General features: G+C 46.7%; 1 protein-coding gene across 2 annotated transcripts in view; it reads right to left on the bottom strand.

The window, feature by feature from the left end:
- RAI14 (retinoic acid induced 14) overlaps nt 1-2,273 on the bottom strand; it is a 128,245-nt gene extending 125,972 nt beyond the window's left edge. The window contains exon 1 of one of the 2 annotated variants that reach the window (XM_090037918.1): nt 2,147-2,273. The gene's annotated coding sequence lies outside the window, so the exon portion shown is untranslated. The remainder of the gene's footprint in view (nt 1-2,146) is intronic. The other variant, XM_090037921.1, reaches the window with a different exon arrangement.
- Between the last annotated feature and the right edge of the window lie 11,257 nt (nt 2,274-13,530).

Below are 13,530 nucleotides of genomic sequence, written 5' to 3'. Positions count from 1 at the left end.
GAAAAGCACCATGTCGCAGCACATTTCTACCACCCTTATGGCAAAGTAGTGTGCCTCGGCATACCCTTTGTGAATCATTGCCGGTCCTCTACAACGGTTCCCATCAGCTTCTCTCTACAAATGACAATACTGAATTGAACCCAATCATCTTTCCTGACATCCATGGTTGTCCCAAGCAGCTTGGTAATTATAGCTTCTGCCATAACTTATTACTTAGGTTGGGATAAGCAACATGTTGCTTCTTCAGTTTCTAATACACAACAATATCTTTACATAGCATTTAAGCATTGTGGAGAATAGAAGAGCTATTGCCAGGGACTATAATTTGTAACTTCTGATGGAAAAAAAATTAAGTCACCAAAGCCAGCAGGGTCAGGGACATATGACCAGTGAGCTGGATTCAGCCCACCAAGCTCCAGACCCCTGCTGATCACAAGGAGCACCTGAAAGCCCAGTGAGCTTTCAGCCATATGGAGGCGTTGCAAACACCATGTGCCTAGCAGCAGCTGCAGCAGTAGGGGCTGGGACAGACACACCAGCACCACCCTGACCAGCATGGTGCCAAACAGCTTTGCAGCCGAACAGTGCACCAGGCTGGTCATGGATATACTGGTGCTTCTGTCCCAGTTCCTACTGCTGCAGCCAAGTGTGGGGTACAGAATGACCCATGTGGCTGCAACTCCTCCACGCAACCCAAAGCTGTTTTGTGCTAGGCACTGAGCTGGTTAGGGACTCGCTGGCACCTGTTCTAGTCCCTGCTGCTGCAGCTATTGCCACATACATGGTGCAGAATGGACTGCGTGGCCAACACACCTCCTTTGCACATCCAGAGCACTCACCATCTGCTTGCCCAGAGCTTGGCGGGCCACACACAGGAAAGCAGCAGCAACAGCAGGGGCTGGAACAGCAGCTCCAGCATGTCCCTGATGAAACAGGGGCAGTCAGGGAACAATCTGTGTGGGGCTGCGCTTATTAGAGTGCAGCAATGGGAACGTCCTGCAGGTCGAAACCTGCAGCTGAGGTTTGGCATGCCTGGGGGAACCCACCTTTACTCAGTGTGGGAGCAAGGGCTGCCTGCCCCCAACTCCCCCTGGGTCTGCAGGGCAAGAGACGGTCTCTCCCTGGAGTTTGCAAGAAGGGGGGTTGCTTTAGTGGGAGATTCCTGCTGACAGACCACAAGTCCTTGTACCTGTGCTTTGAAGGAGCCACCTGGTGTCACACTGCTGTTGAAGATCCAAGCCACACTCAAACCGCACACTCGGGCCCTCCTCATTTCTAAGCTGTTAATTCATGCCCACCCCCTCCCCCTTACCGAAAGGTTGCTAACCCCCCACTCGGATGGTTAAAGTTAAGCAAAGGAGAACTATTTTTCTATTTTAATCTTTGCTATCTCAGGCACAAGACAATATGTTAAAGCTTTAGATATCGTTTAAAAGAAAATGCATTGGTGGAATTAATGTCATTTAATCTATTAATCATTTAGGCAATAAAAAACCCAGCACAATGAGAATGAATTAATTACGGCGGGCCACTATCAGCTGGAGCTCACCCGGTGTCAGCAACTTCCACCACAAGCTGGATCTGCCTTAAAGAGAAAAACTAAAAACTTCCACCCGCCCCTGGGAGCCCCTCCTTCGCGAACACCTGCCCCGCGGGGAAAGGAGGCGAAGGGCACGACCCGCCGTGCTACAACCAAAGCCCCTCCCGCGCGGACTCGTGTCCCCTGCCGGGTGGCCCGTGGGGCCGGGCGGGCTGGCGGGGCATCGCGAGTGGACGCTGCGTTTCCGAAGCGGGGGCGGGAAGGGTCCGCGGGAGGCCCCCGCTCCTGGAGGGCGCGCGGGGACCGGCCGGAAAGGCAGCGCCAGACACCCGGGCGCGGCTCCAGCGACCCCCGCCCCTGCCCCGGCGCGGGCGCCGGGACACGAGCGCGGGGCGGCGCGGGCCGAGCAGACACAAAGGTGCCCGCCACGGGCGGGGCGGGGCGGGGCGGGACCGGATCGGACCGGACCGGACCCGCGGGGGTCCACACTTCTGGCGGGACCAGGGACGGAGCAGGCCCGGGGGGCAGGACGGGCTGCGCTGCCTGCTGCTCGGGCAAGGAGCGCGGGACGGGCGAGCTCCCCGCGGCCCCGCCGGACTCACTCACCGCATGGGACCGGCTCCGCCGCCGCCGCCGCCCCGGGAAAGTAGTTGCAGGCGCCGGAGCAGCACGAGCCCCGCCCCCGGGAGCCCGTGACATCACTGGGCCACGTGACCGCCGCCGGGGGAGGAGTCACGTGCCGCGCGAAGCCCCTCGGCCGCGTGGGTGCGTGGGGGGCGGTGGGAGCCAGCCCTGGCCCCGCGTGTGTGGGGGAAGGGCACAGCCCCTGCCCGCGCTCGGCGTGGTCCTGGCGCCGCTGTGGTGCCGCCGCCCTTCGCCAGACGTACTCGTAATCGTCGTCAGCACAAAATGACCGTTTTTCATATATTTCATGGGGGGAGGGACCTGGCAGGTGCACGGGGTGCAGCCCCTGCCCCAGGGGTAGGAAGTCAGCAGGGGCCCAAGGGTCCCAGCAAGCTTTCATAGACGTTAGGGCTGGAAGGGTCCTGGGAGGATCATCGAGTCCAGCCCCCTTCGCAGGGGCAGGAAGTCAGCTGGGGCCCGAGGGTCGCAGCAAGGTAAGCATCCAGAAGAGCGGTAGCAATGGTTTGTGACCGCCAGACCTCGTCTTCCCGTGGGGGGCGTTCCCCCAGGTCCTGGTGCACACCCCGTCTATACTTGTGTGCAGCCACCAAGTCCCCCTGAGCCTTTGCTTCTCCAGGCTGAAGAGTCCTGTCTCACAGCCTGTCCTCATAAGGCTTGTCCTCGTGCCCTCTGATCCTGCGCGTGGCTCTCCTCTGCCCTCGCTCAAGCCTCTCCTCACCCTTCTTCAAGTGCGGCGCCCAGGACTGGATGCAGTGCTCCAGCTGCGGCCTCACCAAGGCCGCGTACAGCAGGGGGACGACCTCCTGGGTCTTGCTTGAGATGGATCAGTAGATGCAAGCCAGGGTTTTGTTTTGCCAGCTGTGGCATTGCATTGGTGGCTCACGTTCATCTTGTGGTCAGTCATGACCTCCAAATCCCCCTTTTCTGGCCCCCTTTCTGCCTGGGCCCTGGGTTGGTGGGTGGTTCGCCCATGCCTGTGTCCGGCCCTGCCTGGGCCCTCCAGCTGGGCCCTCCTGGAGCAGAGACCAGCGGCTCTGAGCTTCCCCACCTGCCCTGCCCTGTGCCACAGCTGGTTCCTCCTCAGGAAGCCCCTCTCCCTCCTACCTGTTCCTCTGCTAGGACTGCGTCCACGCTGCCAGCAGGGGCCTGCCAGGCACCTGATCTGCAGCCTTCCTCCGTCCTGCTGCTCGTGCCCCACCATAGCAGTAGCAGCCTTAGGGAAGGAGAAACCAGGCGACTGCCCAGGGCCCCACACTGGCTATCAGCTTATGCCCTGTGAGGAATCTGTTGTAGCTGGGCCAACATAGCTCCAAGGGACCTAGAATATAACTCCAAGGGACCTAGAATATAACTCCAAGGGACCTAGAATATAACTCAGTGTTAAAAAAAACTCTTTCTTCAATTTATTAAAAACTGTTCTTTCTTCAACATATACCTCTAAAGGGCCCCAAATGACTGTCTTGCCCAGAGCCCAACAACGCTAAGGCCACCACTGACCATAGCCAGGGACTGGTAACACCAGCCAGCCTCTCACGCCCCAGCACCATCTCCCTCCGCCAGCCTCAGACAGTGGACAGCAGTGGGAGGAAGTGAGCATTTCCTTTCCACACGGCTGTGGTTAGATCAGCTGCAAACAGTGGTGTGACACAGACCGCACCAGTGTCACAGGGAAGTGCGCTGATCTGAATGAACCCATGATCCCCATCGGGTGCAGTGACGGTTGTTGTAACTGAGAGCATAGTCACAAATGCACCAGGCCCCTTTTCTTTCTTATAAAGCACAAAGCCATGCATATAAGTACTCCCCAAACCCAGAAAAATAAGAAAACTTTTTTTTTACAGCAATATTAGCTACAGCATTACATACTGTAGTATTATTTATTCCTGTTTCTGCTGTAAATATATACCTTTAAAATAAAGATACATATTTGTTGGTTGTACCCTCCTCTCCTTTCTGCTACCTGTGTCATGGTGTTTTTTAGCCTTCCTCAAGAGGCACAGGGTGTTGGCTGCAGCCAAGGCTGGTGATTTTGATGGGTGTCCCAATGCTCCCGGTGGGACTTAAAAGACGGAGGTTCCTGGTTAGAGAGTCTTGCGCTCCCTGCCCCCCTGCCCCAGGTCTGAGTGATCATCATATTTGGGGTCAGGAAGGACTATTACCCTGTGGTCAGATTGGTATGGACTGTGGGTTTTTTTCCTCCTTTGTAGTGCAGGGTGTGACCTATGTGGGATCTCTTGAGCATATATTGACAACCATTTACAGAAGCAGGATGTGGGGAGACCTGGTTCCCCTACTTTACCTGTGGCAGGTTAGGGTATTATGTCTCATGTTGTGTCAGGGTTCACGATAGTTTTACTAAGAGGTTAGATTATAGATTTGTACAGGATGGTTTGGAGAGGGTTGGACTAGATGACCTTTGGAGAGCCCTTCCAGCCCGACTTCTTTAGGATTCTGTGAAATCATTGCCTATATCCACTATGGCTGAGTTAACAATTACTATGTATTCTTTTAGCAGATTCTTCCAACAATCTGATTACAGTGCAATTTCAGACCAACCAACAGATTTAGAAACACCAGCATAAAACTGGTATAATGAGGTAGCAAATCAGATCTCTTTTAAGTTTTAAATATTTTGATAATTTATCCTATCATCCTTGGACTGACAAAGGGGTGATGAGTTTTGTTGTGTGAGGGGTGTGGTTGTATGTAATAAATAATATACTTGCACTTGTCAGCAAATTCACCTATCATGATTGAGGGGTGTAGGTTGTAGCTGTTTTAGTCTAAGGACATAGGCAGACAAGGTTCTTTGGGTAAATCCAATACTTTTTTATTAATTGACTGGCTTTCTTGCATATATATTGGCCTCTGGGTGCTTTACCACTCTATCCAGGAAGAGCACAGACCATCTGCAGATGCTTCCTCAGCCTGATTAAAGGTGTTTGTGCCTGAAAGCTTGCTAAGAAGAATTTTTCCAACTATTTGAGTTGGTCTAGTGAAAGATATCAGATTTACCCAAAGAACCTTGTCTGCCGAACATCATGATTGCATACTTTTCACTGCTGGTGTTCTAATGAATAGATTACTGACTAGACAGTGTGAGGTATTGTTCCTTCTTCAAAACCATAGTTTAGGATAATGCTCTTACAAACTGCGCACACAGTTTGCTTAGATTTCTTAAATTATCTTATTTTGTCTGATGACCCTCTAAGATAGCATCCTTTTATGCAAGACCATACTTCCAGTTTCCTTCACATTTTTAGGAACCTTTTGAAAGCTGATGGCTTTGGAAACCTCATTCTGTTTAAAAGTAATCTTTTCTTTATTTTTCTTTAACACCCTAAGGGGCCATTTCCAGTTCTCTTGGCAGCTGGCAAGCAAGAGGTCCATACACTGGAGCTGTTAGCCTCTCTTCCACACCACAGAGGGACAGCAGATTTATCCTGGGCTACCACAGCTCTGCTTTGCCACCTGCAAGGGCTTTGACACTCGAGTATTTTATGAGTTCAAAACAGTTCTTTGTCGCCACAGGACAGAACGTAAGACTGGGGATCTGGAGGCATGGATTCTCTTCTGGACTATGCTACTGAGCTGCTGCAGCACCTTGGGCAGGCCACTTCCAACTGTCTGTTTCACACTTCCTAGCTGTACATGTCTTCCTATAAAGCATATTGAGCTCTATAGGCAGGAAGTGCTATGTAAGAATAATTGTTACAGCCATTAGATAGGTTCCAGTCTCTGAGTCATGACAGAGCAAGAAGGAATCATAAAGCTGCTGTATGCTTCTCAAGACGCACAGTACTGATGATAAGGGCTGTCTTTCTTGACAGCTCATCCCCTTATTCCTGTGCACAGTATGCATGTCAGAGACAAGCAGGATATTTTCCTGCACTGGCTAATCTCAGCTCCTGGAAAAGGCCCTTTGGGAATTAGCACAGCCAAGTACAAGTTAGAGCAGCCCTTATGCTTCTCCAAGCTATACTTGGACCACGTAGGCCTTAAGCCCGGTTAGAACAGGGAAAAGAGCAAAGGTGATTTGAACTACCCATCAGTTTCCTTATACTGTGTTAACAGGTTTTTTTTACCTAGCTTGTTGTGTTAATTGTTGGCTGCATATAAATGGATCATATCTCCTTCCAGAAACCAGATACAAAATAAAGGAGAATCTTGGACTGCTTCACCTTCCCCTGTTTAAGCTCTTTAATCTTTATTTCAGAGACCAAAATGGTCACACACTGTTCTGCCACGCTCCCATTTCTTGTTGGACTGGTTCGGGTTTTATTATACCCAGTCCAAATATAGTTTGTCTTGCTAATCCTGAGTCATTCTTCTCCTTAGCAGCCCTTAAAAAAGTTTGCTTTCAGATTTAGTGACATGTTTTTGTTCCACTGTTATTCGGTGCTTACAAAAATTATTTTCTTTACCCTTTGTAACAGATGTCTCCCACAAGTGCTGGGCTCTGTCTCTAATAAATAAGTTTAGGAGGGTTACAGCATAAGCACGTTATATCTGCTCCCATCACAGCTCTTTTATTTTTTTAATAATTTGTTAGGAGCGAGTAGAGTTACTCAGTGTCCTTCCTGTGCCTCTGTTTCAGGGTATCCAGAGCAGACTACTAATCCCTTAGTATTTGACTATCTAGTCTTTGTTAGCACCACCAATGCATGCCATGCTGTGAGACACAAAAAATAGACAATTCCTGCTCTGAGGAGCTTGGTGGAGATGCTATGAAAAAAATCAAAGGACTAGAAACAGCTAGAGAGAGGGCTTCTTTTACAAGCCCTTTCACTGAGATGAAACTTTGGGGCAAAGAGGGAGTTGTATCCAGGTACTTGGAGGGAAAACAAGAATAATTTAAGAGCCAAAGTGAAATCCTGGCACAGTTGAAGTCACCTGTCTAGATCAGGGTGACCAAGATTTGGTATGCAGGCTGGATCTGATCCATAGATACCATCTAGCCCTCAGGGCTTCCCAGTGGTCCAGAAATTTGGCAGCTGAAGACCAGTGGCAGTGTTAATTGCTGTGGCATTGGGGCCATGACAATTAGTGCTGCTGCTACTTGTCCCACTACCAAATTGCCAGACCCATGGGGAGCCCTGAGGCCAGATGATGCATCTCCACATGCTGAATTGGGTCTGCAGACCAACCCCTTGCACCATATCTGACCCACAGACCAGCCTCATGCTACTCATCCAACCCACAGGGCTGGATGAGTTGGCCACTGCTGATTTTCATAGATTTCATAGATTTCAAAGACATTAGGGCTGGAAGGGACCTCAGAAGATCATTGAGTCCAGCTGCCCACCCAAAAGCGCAGGAAGTCAGCTGGGGTCATAGGATCCCAGCAAGATAAGCATCCAATTTGCTCTTGAAGGTGTTCAATGTAGGTGTTTGAACCACCTCCAATGGCAGGCTGTTCCAGACCTTGGGGGCTCGGACAGTAAAGAAATTCTTCCTTATGTCCAGCCTGAAACGGTCTTGTAGTAGTTTATGACCGTTCAACCTCGTCATCCCTTGGGGCGCTCTAGTGAACAAATGTTCCCCCAGATCCTGGTGGTCACCCCCGATAAACTTATAGGTGGCCATCAGATCACCCCTAAGCCTGCGCTTTTCCAGGCTAAACAGCCCCATGGCTCTCAGCCTGTCATTGTAAGGTCTGTTTTCCTGACCTCGGATCATGCACGTGGCTCTTCTCTGGACTCTCTCAAGCTTCTCCACATCCTTTTTGAATTGTGGAGCCCAAAACTGGACACAGTACTCCAGCTGCAGCCTCACCAAGGCTGAGTACAAGGGGAGAATGACGTCCCGGGATTTGCTTGGATGCAAGCCAGTTTTTTGGTTGCTTTAGTAGCCGCAGCATCACATTGCAGGCTCACGTTCATCTTGTGGTTAATGATAACCCCCAAGTCTCTTTCTTCCATAGTGCTAGCCAGCACAGCACTGCCGAGCCTATAAGGGTGCTGCAGGTTTTTCCTCCCAAGGTAGAGAAACTTGCATTTTTCAGTGTTAAACACCATCAGGTCTGCCCATTTGCTGAGCCTGTCCAGGTCAGTCTGGATCACCCGCCTATCTTCTGGTGTGAATGCTTTGCCCCAAAGTTTGGTGTCATTGGTGAACTTGGCCAGTCCACTCCTGACTCCAATGTCCACATCATTAATGAAGATGTTGAACAATATGGGTCCAAGGACAGAGCCTTGGGGGACCCCACTGGTCACAGGACACCATGATGAGTGACTGCCATCAGTTACTACCCTCTGGGTCCGACAACAGAGCCAATTTCCCAGCCAGCATATTGTGGTGGACCCAAGGCCACAATTGGCCAGTTTTGCCAAGAGGTGATCATGGGATACCAGATTGAAGGCTTTTTTGAAGTCAAGATATATGACATCAATCTCTTCTCCCTTGTCCACGTGATAGGTCACCTGGTCATAGAAGGAAATGAGATTGATCAAGCAAGACCTACCTGCAACAAACCCATGCTGGCTGTCCCTCAGGATGTTGGCGTTGGCCAGTCCATTAAGGATGGCCTCTTTAATAAACTTTTGTAAGATCTTCCCCGGGATAGAAGTCAGGCTGATGGGCCTATAGTTAGCCGGATCCACTTTCCTCCCTTTCTTGAAGATTGGCACCACATTGGCCTTCTTCCAGTCTTCAGGCACTACACCAGAGCACCAGGAGTTCTCAAAGATTCGTGTCAGGGGCTGGGCTATGACGCTCGCCAGCTCCTTGAGTACCCTGGGGTGTAGATTTTCAGGGCTGGCTGACGCCGACTGACTTGAAGGTATCCAGCTTCTCAAGGTGTTCCTTCATGAGGTCAGCATTTATGGAGGGCAGGGGATCTCCCTCACCTGGACCTCCCAGTCCTGTAGCGGGCATGGGCGTCCCATGGAACTGATGAAAGACTGATGCGAAGTTTAATTTAATAGGTTGGCTTTTTCCTGGGCATCAGTTGTCAGTTGCCCCATCTGGTTCAGCAGGGGTCCAGTGTTGCTCTTGCTTTTCCTCTGGCTCCCCACATATATGAAAAAGGACTTTTAGAGATTTGTTTCTCATGGTACCAGCTCTTCCTCCTGCTTTTCTGTTCTGTCTCCCATATATTTCTCTTCAAACCTTTCTTCTTCAAATCCTGGCATGGGATATTTTATCTGAGCCTCTTCTATGCCTGCATTGCATTCTTGTGCATGACTGGACATCTACTTTCAATATATAATGTCTTTAAGATCCTTCTCACTGGCTGCATGGGCCCCCTTCCCCTCCCCCCTTTTTTTTCAGGGCAGCAAGGCTGCTCTGCTAAGGGTTGGGACCTCTATCTGCATATTTCCCTTCTACCGTGGGAACAGAAGTCATAAAGGGGAGATGATGTTGTTTCTGTTAAATCCTTCAGTGGTTTCTTAACAGAGATCAACTGGATCCTAGGAGTTTGCCATAAAAGGCAGTTGCTTCCTAGCTCCTGCTGCCCTACATATCCTCTCCCTATTGGCACCACCTCAGCCGACCAGAACTGCTGGAGACGTGATTTTCTTGGCCTAGGTGAGGACAGGAACACTTCTCCACTATCTCTCTCCAGAGATGCAGTACTTCAACTTCGCTCTCCCTGAGAAAGTAAGGGGATAGCAGCCTCTTGCAATATTTTTAGCAAAACATTTAGCTATAGGAATGCATACAAGAGACTGGTTTACTTCTTCTTAAACAAAAGAGGTAAAAAGTTTCCTTTTCTTCCCCTTAGACTTATCACCATGTTGTAAGAGTTGGCACCTGAGTATTTTCATTGCTAGTATGAATGACACTTTATGCTTTTTAACCACAAGAAAAACCATCTCTCGGCCCTTTGGACTTTTGGCTGACATCCATTGTAGTATCAGCCTCCCACTGGAACCACATCTAGTACTTGCAAGGGCATAGACTTGATGATCTAATGTGTCATTTCCACAGCAATATCATCCTCAAACTTTTTCCAGAGCATATTGAAGTTTTAAATTTAATTTTCAAAGGGCATCAAGTCCATCGATACAACAAAAGGATTACATGATCCTTGTAGAAACAGATAAAACCTTAAGGATCTATAAATATAAAAACTGACAATGTATCATCATGTTTCTTCTTACAAAAGAACCCTAAAGAACTCAACAAGCAGGTAGGCAACTGTCCAAATAGCTATTCAGACATTTGAAGGTAGAGAGCAGAGCCTTCTTAAAAACTATCAGCCGGAACCAAGAAGACATTTCAAATCTGTACAATTTTAAATGACCTCTTACGTTGCATCCCTTTTCTAATGGCTTTACTGAGTAACTTGGGCTCCCATGGAAATGAAAACTTAATGAGTTTCAACTCATCCACCTTCCTCCTCATTTTTCCATAGGAGAAAGAACAGAATTTTCTTTTCTGTGGAAGAGGTTACATGTCCAAACCCATAAGCCCCATGGATCTTAGAGAACAGCTGGAGGTGAGAGCCACCTGGTGAGGGAACCTCAGGCCTCAGCACTACTATCTGGCTCCTTAATAACCTCACCTACAGGCTGTCCTTGGAGCTTTACAGAGGTTTGGAGGCTTCTATAGTGTGGAGGGGAAATGTGCACACCTCATTTTCCACACTTAGATTTCTTAGCTCCATGGGGACAGGCAGTGAACATGTTGCTTTTAACTGCACTGAAATGTAAAGAGGCATACCTTCCTCTGAGCTACACCAGTGCAATGCTGTTAAAAGCAAGGGGTTGTCCAAGAGAGGAGAATTTGGCCCAGCAGATTTAAACTGACAAGAAGGATAACTCAAGATTAAAATCCGCGGTGCCTCATTACAATGAAGAACACCTTTACTGTGTTGTAATGTGTAATATTGTTAAATGTCAGACCAATTCCTAAGGGTAAAGTAAGTTACAAGCCATATTTACTGCATACCATGCAGAGAGAGTTATTCCGTCTCAGCTTTTTCTGTAAGGTTTCCATTCCATTCCTGATTTGTAAATCAATTTCCTTTTCCCATTCAACCCAAAGCAATCCACATTCCTGCATATTTTGTATGACTATTTGCATTACAAGGAAATCAGGCACCTACTAAATGGCATTTCAAGCTGCTTATTTTTGTCTGTGCTGGTTATAGGATTTCTTAATGTACTTGGCATCTGCGGTCTTAAACTTTTACTTTGTCCTCAGACTTTATCCCCATGATACTGTTTCTGTTATAATTCTTGTTAAATAGGTACTAAATCCTAGATGCCTTCAAATCCTGTTTCTTGCTCAACCAGCTATTGAAAAGAAATTCTTCTAAATTATTAGCTACAGAGTAAAAAGATTTCAGTACACTGATTTTCTATTCAGTTTAAAAATGCTCTGCTATAGACATTTCTACACATTCTTCCTTCTATGATTTTTTTTTCTTTTGAATTTCATAATTTCAGGGTCTTTTTTTTAAAGTAAAATCTCTTCTTCAAAAAGAAAGACACCCTAAGGGTACTTTTCCAATTTTCAAAAAGAAAGACACCCTAAGGGTACTTTTCCAATTTTCAGTATCAGCTTAAGCAAACTATCAGCATTGTTTGGCATGATTCACATTTGCACTGAAGCCTATAGTTTCTTAGTGCAAATGAGAAACATTTACCTTAGTATCAAATACATCCTGGGGCATTAAAGAAAAATATCAAAACTTGGATTTAAACCCTGATTAAATGCAAGATGCAGGGGACTTGTGCACTTTGCACAAGGACAAATTATAAACCTTACGTAATCTGGTGAGCCTTCACATACAAAACTTTACAGATGAAGCACCTAATTACAATCCTGCAGCAAACAAAGCAAAAAGGGAGCAAGATCAAAGTTTATATACATTTTATTTATTTTAGAGATGGGAACAAATCAAAGCTCCATAGCTCAATATGTCTGAATTTAGAAGCTCAGAAATATAGCTCTGAATTATGAGGCTCTGTCCTAAGTACATGATTCCCATACAGAAATAAGATTAGTACCACCAACTTCTGGTAAAGATCACAACCATCTTGGAATGTCTTACCGTTGTCTTCAACTAAACTGACACACCAGATTCTGATCTTGGTTATGCCAATGAAAATCTGAAAAATATGCTGGATTTAAACTCCTATAGCAGCAAACAGAATGTCATGCTTAAAAAGTTTTGATCCTACAACTGGATCTGTGACTTGGTCCATACAGAACCCTACTGGGGTTTCCCATAAGGCCTAGTGGATGTAGTTGCAGAATTAAGGGTGATGATTTTGATGTTGTTATCTCTTTCTCTAGCTTTTGGGTTGGGTGCGCTTCATTAATAGGACACACTAACATTTGATGTAAGTCCTATTCCTAGTTATTTTCATTTGTAGCCATGAAAGGAAAGATAAAATGATTGAAAGGTCTGGAAACTTTATAGATCACATTTTTAAGAAGAAAAAGCGATCAGGACTCATGGCAAAGGTGATATCTTTCATTAGACCAACTAGATTTATTTATTACATTTAGTTATTAAATCTAGTTGGTTTAATAAAAGATATCGCCTCTACCACATGTCCCAATTGCTTTTTGCTCTAGAACAATATGGCTACAACCTGACTACCTGATTTTTAAGAAGGGCATTTAAAATTAAAAGCCAAGAAACAACAGAGTGAGCCTGAAGTAACTGCTGGAAGGACAAGAATCATTTGCAATAATACAACACAGAACTTATTTAAAATAGAATTGCCTTTTAAGCCATTTTCCTGCCATTTGTATTTAATGCCTTAATTTTACAGTACATTTTATAAACAAGTGGTGTGCATGTGTCATCACTAGGAATGCAGCCAGTCAACTTCTGTAGATTTTGAATAGCAACTGTATTATCACTAAATAGTATACTGAATGTTAGAAATTGGTGAATATTTAAAAAAATCTATCTGTGAACATCAATCTGAATAAGTGTGAATTCCTTATGACGGCTTTCATTACTCTTTCATGTTTGTTTGTTTTCTCCAAACATCCATGACAAAATGTTTTTGTTATTTTCAAAAATGAGAGGAATAGAAAGTCTTGGGATACCTGTGCAAATAAGTGGACCCAGAATGGTTTGCGATGGAATTGTTCCTCTTTTATTATATCAGAAACTGCTGACTAATTCCCTCAGTTACATGATGTGGGCTAAGTTCTACCTCCAGTACACTAAAGTAATATAACTGACTTCAGTTAGGGTTACACTGATCAGAGCTTCCTAACTGCACCATATCGCTGTCTGTATGGTTGAGCTAACATTGATTAACTATGATTATTATGGATGAAGCTTCTCTTTCCATACACTTGGTAATATATGAATTGCTCCCATTATTTGAGTATCTATCTAAGTATCTAGCACTTACATAGGTGTAAAGGTC

Source organism: Crocodylus siamensis, chromosome 3 (genome assembly GCF_052110815.1).
Source record: "Crocodylus siamensis isolate JL-2025a chromosome 3, ASM5211081v1, whole genome shotgun sequence".
NCBI lineage: Eukaryota > Metazoa > Chordata > Crocodylia > Crocodylidae > Crocodylus > Crocodylus siamensis.
The sequence above is the reverse complement of the archived record's forward strand: the minus strand, read 5'-3'. Positions and strand labels throughout refer to the sequence as shown.